Source organism: Pinus tabuliformis, chromosome 5_1 (genome assembly GCF_031772625.1).
Source record: "Pinus tabuliformis cultivar Carrire ecotype Pingquan chromosome 5_1, CPIR1, whole genome shotgun sequence".
NCBI lineage: Eukaryota > Viridiplantae > Streptophyta > Pinopsida > Pinales > Pinaceae > Pinus > Pinus tabuliformis.
In genome coordinates, this window is record NC_142305.1 from 509,789,262 (window position 1) to 509,799,311 (window position 10,050).

At 36.6% G+C, this 10,050-nt stretch overlaps 1 pseudogene; it reads right to left on the bottom strand.

The window, feature by feature from the left end:
* Positions 1–6,512: 6,512 nt before the first annotated feature.
* On the bottom strand, positions 6,513–6,947 carry LOC149165718 (expansin-A10 pseudogene; annotated as a pseudogene).
* Between the last annotated feature and the right edge of the window lie 3,103 nt (positions 6,948–10,050).

The following is a 10,050-nucleotide window of genomic DNA, read 5'->3' on the forward strand; positions in this document are numbered from 1 at the left end:
AAAGGAGTAAGAAAGAAAGGACAAGAAAGGAAAGAAAGGGAGTGCAAGAGGAAGTTTGGACAATGACAAGTAAGGGCATAAAATAGCTATGGAATTGCAGGGAATAGTGTGTATGTGTGATTTAGCATGTTGGGACTTAATGCATGGTGCATGCATTGGTTTACGGTTTATGTTTTCTATCATTGGAATGGGATTTTCCTGGATTGATAATGGTTTACATGTTTGCCTATGTCATTTTCCTAAATAGCCATAGTGTAGTGGTTTCCTTGTTTGGTTAAGCTGTGGATGGCCAATAGATTTTAGATATTGGTTGAGTTGGTCTCAGAAAAATTCCCGAGGGTCTAAGGTGGAGACGGTGTTTCTCCTAGAACTCTTGACAGCTTGGTGGAGATATGAAATTTCCTCTAGGTATGGTGAAGAAAGTCTGAGGCATTCAACCTTGTTGGTTTTGGTGATTTCTAGACTGGTTTAGGAGACATCATTGTGGTTGAGGGTTGAGGTGGTTTAACCTTTGGATGCCCCAGTTGTATTTGTTTTGGATTATCCCATGTGATCTGACATTCATGCTTGGAATATGGAATAGGGGTGATTGGGCTAAAAGAAATGTTTGATTCAAAACCCATTTATGTTCAGCTAGTACATGGAAGTCCCTGACTTGATTGGAATTACATATGGCAATATGTGTTATTTCTTATTGAGATTTATAAGTACAATTATTGGTTATTGTGTTGATTTTATGACTGTTTGTCATGGCTTCATTCTAGTTAAATGTTGGTTAAAAGCATGGTATAAGTCTCATTACATGATGTGCTCTTGTTATGGATCTACTCCATGGTTATACAGGCTCTTGGTTATATACTTGAATTCATGAGCTAACTAGTGTTTGATGCGGCTATCTTGAGAGGGATGTGAGCCTTCTTGCTTATTATTTGAAGAACTTAATGAGTTGTTGTACATATATGCATTCAAAACATATAGCTTCTATGTTCATCATATGGTTGATGAAATGAGTATCAAGTATTAGGCATGTCTAGGTCAAGATCTTGCTCAAGTTCTGAAAGGTTGACATTGTTTTCATAGTAGTTATGTTTCTAAAAAATTGTAGGAAGTTATAGGCAGTGGTATGGAGGCTAGCCTAAAAAACTGGCATAGATCTCACAACCTCCGGCACAAAACTATGGAATTTGGGTCATAACCACATGCAGGAAGGCTTACGGGTGTGGTTGGAGCCTCATAATTAAATGCACAGTGTGTCAAGGGTGCAACTAGTGTGTTAGGCTTGTGAAAAAACAATTTCAACTCAAGATATGAGCATCAGAGGTTGTGGATTGACTTCTAGGTGATCTAGTCCTCCTGAGAGGTATCAATAAGTTTTCATATTGTAGGCCCTACTCCTGTAATTTGAGCTTGGAGGTCGAGTCATAGCATAGTGACACTCCGCTCATGTTTACGTCGGAGATATTGTAAAAGTGGGTAAATGTGGGAGGGGTGGTTACACTCTCTCATTTCACTCCTTCTCACGTCTTTGGGAAATGATTGACTTAGAGTCTCCGTACATCTTTCTAAAGTGGCCTTATCTTGTTTCTTGTAGCCTCTCCTTTTCCCCTACTTGTTATGTTCCTGACGTTTATGGGGAATTATTTACTACCAAGAGTGGGCTTGTTGAGGAAGTTCTAGAATCCACCACACATTAGCTAAAGCTACTGCATGCTTTCAAGATATGACACCTAGCCCCATTCAGGTGGAAATCACATGAACTGAAAGGAAAGAAACCTCTCTACAGGACCTTCTCTTGGACATTAAATTACTTGAAAATTTGTTAGATTGGGTGCCCAATATAGGCCGCACGTGAGGACACTTCAAAAAATACATGCACATCGAGGACTTATACTAGCACATGAAATTCCTCATGTGAAAGGTTTTAATGGATTGGCATGAGTAACAAGAAGATTTCTTCATCTCGATGGAACATCTACACTTGCATATGACATATCTAAATCAGTGCCTAAAGAAACTCGAGAAGCACCTCGACATTCTCTCCACCATTGGTCACTCTTCGGGTAGAAATCAGGTGTCAGTCCAGGTTGCAACTACAAACTTAAATCCTACCTCCTAATTCCCCTTTCTATTATGTTTCTAGTTTTCTAGTTTTATGATAGTTTCATTTGCTATCACAGCGTTGAAAATACAAATTTAATTATACACACACATACACACACACACATAGTGTGTGTGTGTTAATGTATAAATTAATGTACTAGCATATAGCTATTAAAGTTCCCATAATATTATAAAACTATACAAGTTTAAATAATATTAAAACATTAAAATTCAACTTATATTAAAGTTAAAATAATTATTAATATCAACTCCATTTGAAAAATTTATATTCCGCCATTAAAAATATAATGGTAAGCCTCAATGGTCTACTTACTCTTCGCTTGGGTCTTTATTTTTTTCAAATTTCTTTTGCATTGTTTTCGAGAGGCATATGTTTTATAAAACACAGAACCAACTAAGTTGAAGGTCAGCAATTCATTCTCTCGAAATGTTTTTCTTTACAATTTCACACAATGATTTATATAATCCTTTCAATGATTCCCCCCAAAAAAAGAAATGAAGTATTTTTCCAAAGAAGGCTTAGAATCCCAAACTGTTTGCACTCTATTTGCAATGCAATTAAGTTTGTTACGTCTTGCTCTACCCTGATCTTGTTACTTAATATGTTGGTGTACAAGCACATTAACATGACATAAAGAATACTTATTTTTAGTTAGCTTTAGTCCTTCCATATAGTTTATTCTCTCATTAATATTGAGATCTAGAATTCATTATCTCTTCCATTTTTTCTCAATTCTTGCAAATTTATGATTATATTCCGATGTTATTTCCTTACTTGTGTAGGATCTAATAATTTAACATGGCATCAAAGTAACAGGGGGCCTAAAGAAGGTGCATGAACAATTCTGTTGTAAGTTTTAAGAACAAAGCAATGGAAATTGCTGGGAAATTGAAAGTGCCAAAATTTTCCACAATTGGAAGTACTAAAAAGAACCAGAGAATTGAATTGGTGAAAGAATGGAATTCCAAAATTTTGTCCTTCTCACTCCATATAATTGCTATGAATGAAAGAGGATGATTTTTTTTCATCTAAGGAGAAAGGGATTGCATTGGATAGTCATGGGGATTGAGATGGAACTAATGTTAGAGGATGAGAAGTTCAATTGGCTTAACAAATCTAACATGGCTTATGGAAGATTGTATATCTCTGTGTCTCATGATATTATTTATCTTATCATAGATATTGAATCACCACATGAAATCTAGACTACATTGAAAGGATTATATGGTGATGAAGATGATCTATAAGAACTCCATTTGGAGACAAAGAGATCAATATATCATAGCAGTCATGAAACATATAAAGACTTATCCAATAGCATGGAAAAATATTCTCAAGACAATGTTGCACATGAAGAATCTGATTCTTCTATTGTTGATGAAGCTATTGTAGATGAGAATTTAATCTTGTCTAATATTGAAGATGTCACACATGAGGAAATATCTTCCTTCGTTGATGATGAAGACTCTACTACTAATGGAGAAGATTCTTTTGAAAACGTAGAAGAGGACATTGATTCCTCTATTATTGATGATGTTGATAACGTAGATATGACGTGGTATCAATCTAATGATGCCCCACATGCACTCTCAGTCATAGAGTCATGCATTCCCATCTTTACATCCAAGGACACATTTATAACACCATGCATGCATCCATGAAGACATCCCTACATCCATACATGCATGAGAGACGAACATGCCCATGCATGCATATAGGGCACATGCATTTGATTGTTAAATGCATGATGAAGTTGTATGGAATCCATATTGGCATGCTACTATGTATAAGGATAACCAGTCCTTGATCCAAACATGGGAGTTGATACCTCTACTTCCAAAAAATAATATTTTTCCTCCATATTGATTTACAGAGGAGTCCACTACTAGATATGTATTTAATTTCGGATCCAACCACATTTTTTGGTCAAGAAAGAATAGGAATTCCATTTCTTTATCACCAGCAGAGTTCAAGTACAGAGGAGCATGAAATTCCCATCAGACTAGGATGCCCATGCATGTATATATGGTACATGCATCTCATCGTCAAAAGAATGTTGAAGTTGCAAGGAATCCATATTGGCATGCAACAATGGATAAGGAGAATCATTTCTTGGTCCAAACGTCGGAGTTGATATCTCTACTTCTAAGAAGGAAGCTTGTTCCTCCAAATCTATTTGTAAAAAACGAGTCTGCTTCTAGTTGTGTACCTAGTTTTTTATGCGGCCCCATTTGTCAGTCAAGCAAGAAGAAGATTGTCATTTCCTTATCACCAGCAGAGGTTGAGTATAGAGGAGTAGTCAATACCACCATTCAGGCCATTTATTTGTTATATTTCCTTTCTGATCTTGGCATCATTATCCATCAACTTAATTTCATATGGTACAACAATCATGGTACATTGAATTTTTGCAAAGATGTAGTGTAATGGAAAAAAACCAAACATATCAAGTTCACATGCACTATATTTAAGTATCGATTCACGATGTGATCATCAATAGGTAGTATTATTCAATTTTTTAGATGACTATTGAGATCTTCACCGAGACTTTCACTAAGAAGAAGTTTCACTTTCCGCGGGGGTGCCTTGGTTTGAAGGACACAACTTCCTAGCAGTTTTCTTTTATTTTATTTTTTCATTGTATTTTTACGTGGAGATTTGTCTCCACTAGGATTTCCATCTTTCCTATTTCATACATTGTACATGGATACCTAAAATGGGTTTCTTGTCGGGACTCATTCATGTTGCATCGTACTCACCTAAGTTATGCTTAAGGGGTGTGTTGCTGTACGTGCACATTAATTAGCTTTAGTGCTTGCATGTGTTGTATATACACATTAACATAACATAAAGAAAATTTAGTTTTAGTTAGCTTTAGTGCTAGCATGAAGTTAAGCTTAACTTAGCCTCTTTATGTATTGATTCTCTAATCAATATTGAGATATCCAATTCATTCTCTCTTCCATTTTTTCTCAATTATTACAAATTTATGCAAATATTCCTATGCAAGATCTATTAATTTAAGATAATCTCAAGTATAATTAACTTTGCTATGTATTTCCCTACTTGCAGCTTGTGACTAAATCTCAATTGTAACTATTGGACAACTAATCCACTACAACGGTCACACCATGTACTATGAATGTATATTATTTGTTAATAAAAAATGTACTCTCATGTTTTATCTTTCATACTCTTTCTTCCATGTGTGTGTTTAACATGGTATCAGAGCAGGCCTACTCCTTCCCTACATAATTACTTTGAGCCATTTGTTTTATGGCCTTTCTGTGCAGGTCATTTCTACCATCACTTCCGCATTTCATGAATATTTTCTTAGCTAAATTCTAGTTGCAACCTCTGTCATTTCTCCAGCATTTTGTAACTCCTATTCTTCTTATTCTGCCTATGGTATTTTGAATCCTATGCAGACTGGCTAGCTTGGCAGCTCTGATGCTTCCACTGGCCTAAATGCATTATTCACTATAATTCTCTGCTACGCTACTCCTATCACTGCTCCACCTGCATACAAAATGCTCACTAACATAGTCTAATAACGTCACTCTTACCGTCGCCTTTAACTATGTGTTGAATATTTTTTGGAAGCGCTATCAGAATTGAAGAAGTAACCAACCTATGATGCATTGAACTGTGTGAAGACTGTGGTATATATGTTGCATTGAACAATAAGGTCGTTCTAGTGATGGTCATTTGAAGGTCATTCTGGTGATAATGTCGCAGAATATTCATTTGAATGTTGTTCTGGTGATGGTGCAGTGGAATGGTATCGGACATAGTGTATGATGCATGCTCCAGTTACGTTGAATGAAGGTCCTGAACTTTGCTTCCATTTCCACGCTCACCGCACCCGGTTGTTTTAAAGTTGTGGTATACGATGTGGTTTTATATTGTTTTGAATCTGTTGTGTTCGCAAAACTCCAGCTTGCAGTGGTGAATGCCAACATTCTCTCATTTTCAGAAAACTACCTTGGACTTTATATCCAATGCTCAGATGAAAGAAATATGTGCTTTAACATTGAAGGACATAGTGAAGACCCTGCGGGCATTGTTCAATTCGAACGCTGCCTTGAACACCTCTCCTGCCACGCTGCGCTACTCACCTCGGCCATACACCATTCCGCCATTTCCAGATCGCTGAATTTAGTAGTCCTGGGATTGGGTTTCGGATAAGATGAATAAATTTTTTGTTGTGAAATCGAGCTTCTATGCTTTGTAATTCGGTAGTAATCCATGGCATATAAAGGAAAATCTGGTGTGTAGTTACCCAAGCCTAGTTCATAAGTTAATTATAAAGTGCAATTGTATATACTGGTATATAAGCTCTCCATTGATTAAAGTCATCGATTGAAGCAAACCATATGTGTTGAAAACATTAAATATTCAAACCCTCTGTTGATTTTGGTTGAAACTTAGCAATGTGCTGAAAAATGGGCTCCACGAGATCAAAGTGATCCAGAGGAGGGTTGCACCAACCACTATAGTCCTTTGGAAGTGCATTGTTGGGCAGGAAGAAGCTAGTAGAAGTGACAATGATAGAGCCAGGAAGGCACCATTGTGGGTCATCGTTGCACTGGACTTCATAGCAAGCACTGCAACTGAAACCATTATTGAACAATGCAGTGCTCAGAGCAGCGGTGTTGGTACCGTAGCCCTGGTTGTATAGATTACCATAATGACAAGCACTGCCCATTGTGCCAGTAGCATCATCACCACCGTAGAACATATCATGAGCACTGGTCCATCCGGAACCATGCGCAGCTCGGAGAATTGAAAGGAGACCCAACGAAACTAGCCATAGAAACGCCATTTCTAGAGAAAACAATAAAAACTGCAACAGATTTCAACAATAAAAACTAAAACAGATTTCAACTAATACTGACAGTGAAGAGCAGGGAATGGATATGCATGTTGTTGAAGGACATCGTGTTGGATTTTTTCGCGGACTGACTTTTGCCATCGAAACCTGAATTGAAAGTGGGTATTGAAAGTGGATTTGTGATATTCGGTTGCTGGTGAACATTGGTTAAACTGTGCATGTTATTGTGTATTAAAAAAAAATGGTGTTGGAACATCGTTCATTGATGATGCATGCACATGAATGGATACCATATGGCACCAAACCCTCTATTGATCGTTGTTCATTGAAATTGGTATGTATTTATTTTGATTGAAGTTGTGTGATGGTATCAAATATACCTTGAAACCGTACAAAAAATGGACTAGAATTGGTTGTATATGGGTTATAATAGACATATGGTAAATCCTTTTTAAAGCCATCACTCATGTGGATTAAGTTCCCTTAAAGACGGTGGTAGTCTATTAAAGTTCGTTGAAATGTTTTGGATGGTGGTATATAATGGTTATATAATGAGATTTTTGGATGGTGGTATATAATGGTTATATAATGACATTTTTGGATGGTGGTAAAAAACAAAATCCATGTTCTATCTTAATGCAAAATTATCAATTCATTTTATGGACAGAATAGCATGTGGGGTTTTCGATATTTGAACTAATTTGGAGATTGGAGACTATTGAGAGCTTGTTTGTCTTAGCATTGTATTAGAGTTTGGAGTGCATTGAGATCTTCATTATTTTACTATTTTTTTAGGATGGCTCCAATTGGTGCAACATTAGAGTCACTGGATAATCTAATACTCTCTACTATGGATAATACAATCAAAATCAGCAAGGATTTTCTCACCGATATTCACAGTTGTTTACAAGATATACATGACAAGATTGAATTTTTAGAGCTTGAATCTCACTTCAGCAAGAAGAATTAAAACAAAGGAGTCATCATTATGAACATGTTTATGTTCAGAAAATTGAAACAGACTCCCATAAGCAGAAAGTTCATTCAAATCCAGTTCCAAATAAACCAGCAGTTGTACATGCAGATGTAGAAATTTAGTCTGCACTTCGCAAGCCCATCATGAGACCTTGGGAAGAGCTTGTCCAAAACAAGCACAGAATTGGTCTTGGATATGACAAGGACGTGTCCTTTCATATTCCAGACTACTCCAAACCAATCCAATTTCAAAGTATTGGATTCCTTCATGACATATCATCTCCAATTGTTCTAGATTTTGCTCCTCTTCCATAGCAACAACAACAGATCGTGAAATGCCAACACTGTGACCGAGTTGGCCATATGAAAGATCACTGTTTTGATCTTCATCCATGTAAGCATTGTCATAAAACTAGTCATTCTTCAAACAAATGCTTCAGAAAAAAACCTCCTGCAAGAACAAAGATTCACCTTGGATGGATTGCTTCTTAGAAATGGGCATCAATAGCCAAGAAGATATTCCAGTCACATGTCAGAACTTGTTCTAGAGTATTGAACAATCTTGCAGTTGAGTTTTCTCCATCATCTCACCTTGCATCTAACAGGGGGGAAATGATGGTCATCTACAAGCTTCAAAGCCACATCAAGTGAGCCTGAGCCACAACCTGCCACATCAGTTTCAAAGTTCTAGCCAGAGACAAAGATGGCCTTGAGCATGCCTTTAGTTGGTAATGCCTCTTCAAAGAATTTGGGACACTTCCTCTAGCAGAAGACTTCAGCTTCTTGCCAGTTTCGGAAGAGTTCTGGGAATAGAATTAGGGACACTTCCTCTAGCAGAAGACTTCATCTTCATGCCAGTTTCGGAAGAGTTCCAGGAATTGCATTAAGCATTCCAGAGTTGTTGGTCATCCTTAAACTATCACAGGTTGAGACTTCCCTTTTCAGGTTGAAGTTCTCCTATTTATGTGGGGTGAGACCTCCCTTTATTGGTTGAAGGTTTCCATATTCAAAACAATAGGAGCACTTCCTCTAGTAGAAGACTTCAGTTCTTGCCGGTTTTGGAAGAGTTCTAGGAACTGCACTAAGCATTCCACTATTAGCGGTCATCCTTAAACCACCACCCTTTATGCAGAGAGCACATTCAGCCTAGTTTTGCCATGTATTTTTTGCATGTTTTGTATTACAGCTCTCTTCTTGGACTCATACATAACCCTTCAGATTAAGGAGGGAATGTTGGACACCTAATCCTCTATGGGTTAGTGTGGAAGTGGAATAGACTAAGGAAGTCCAAGAGACCCTGGGATGTGAAACCCAACGGTCACACCATGTACTATAAATGTATATCATTTGTTGATAAAAAATGTACTCTCATGTTTTATTTTTCATACTCTTTCCGCCATTGTGTGTTTAATAGTAACACAAAAAAGTCATTCACTATCGATTGATGGTGTGTTGAAACAAATAAAATTTCACTCAACCATTGTTAAGAATTTTAAAAATTTTATAGAGCATGCAACATTTGATCTTGGTACCTACTCTCCAACCAAATTATTTACATTGTCATTTCAATAAAAACAAAAACAAGCCATTCTACTATGACCATAGCATGCAATGCACATTTGAAAAGCAAGAAACAAAAATAGCTTGACCCTATTGTTGGTTCCTCCATAGTATTGAATTAATCATTCAAACGACTTTCCATCACATCATACTAGTTTGCAATCAATGAAGACAGTTTTAGATTATAAAAAATCATAAAAATTATAGATAGTAACAAGATAGATAAACCATGCTCATCATGATTTAATCTTATAAAATTTGTGGAAGAAAACTCAAATAAAAATAAATCTATTATTATTTTATGGCTCAAAGGAACCCATGCTATGACTTAAAACAGTTCAATTAATGGTCAACATATTGGTCTAGCCTGGTGAGTCCTTTCCTCCGTAGTTATGTTTCCCAACATCTCGGTCCAACTAAGTGAGCCCTTCCCTCAATGGAGAATGTCCAAAAATGTAAAACCATGTATAGGAAACCATGTTCCCAAAACCATCATTATAAATGTAACAACTTTGACTTTCATGAAATCAAATCTAATCTAAATATCTAAAACCAACAA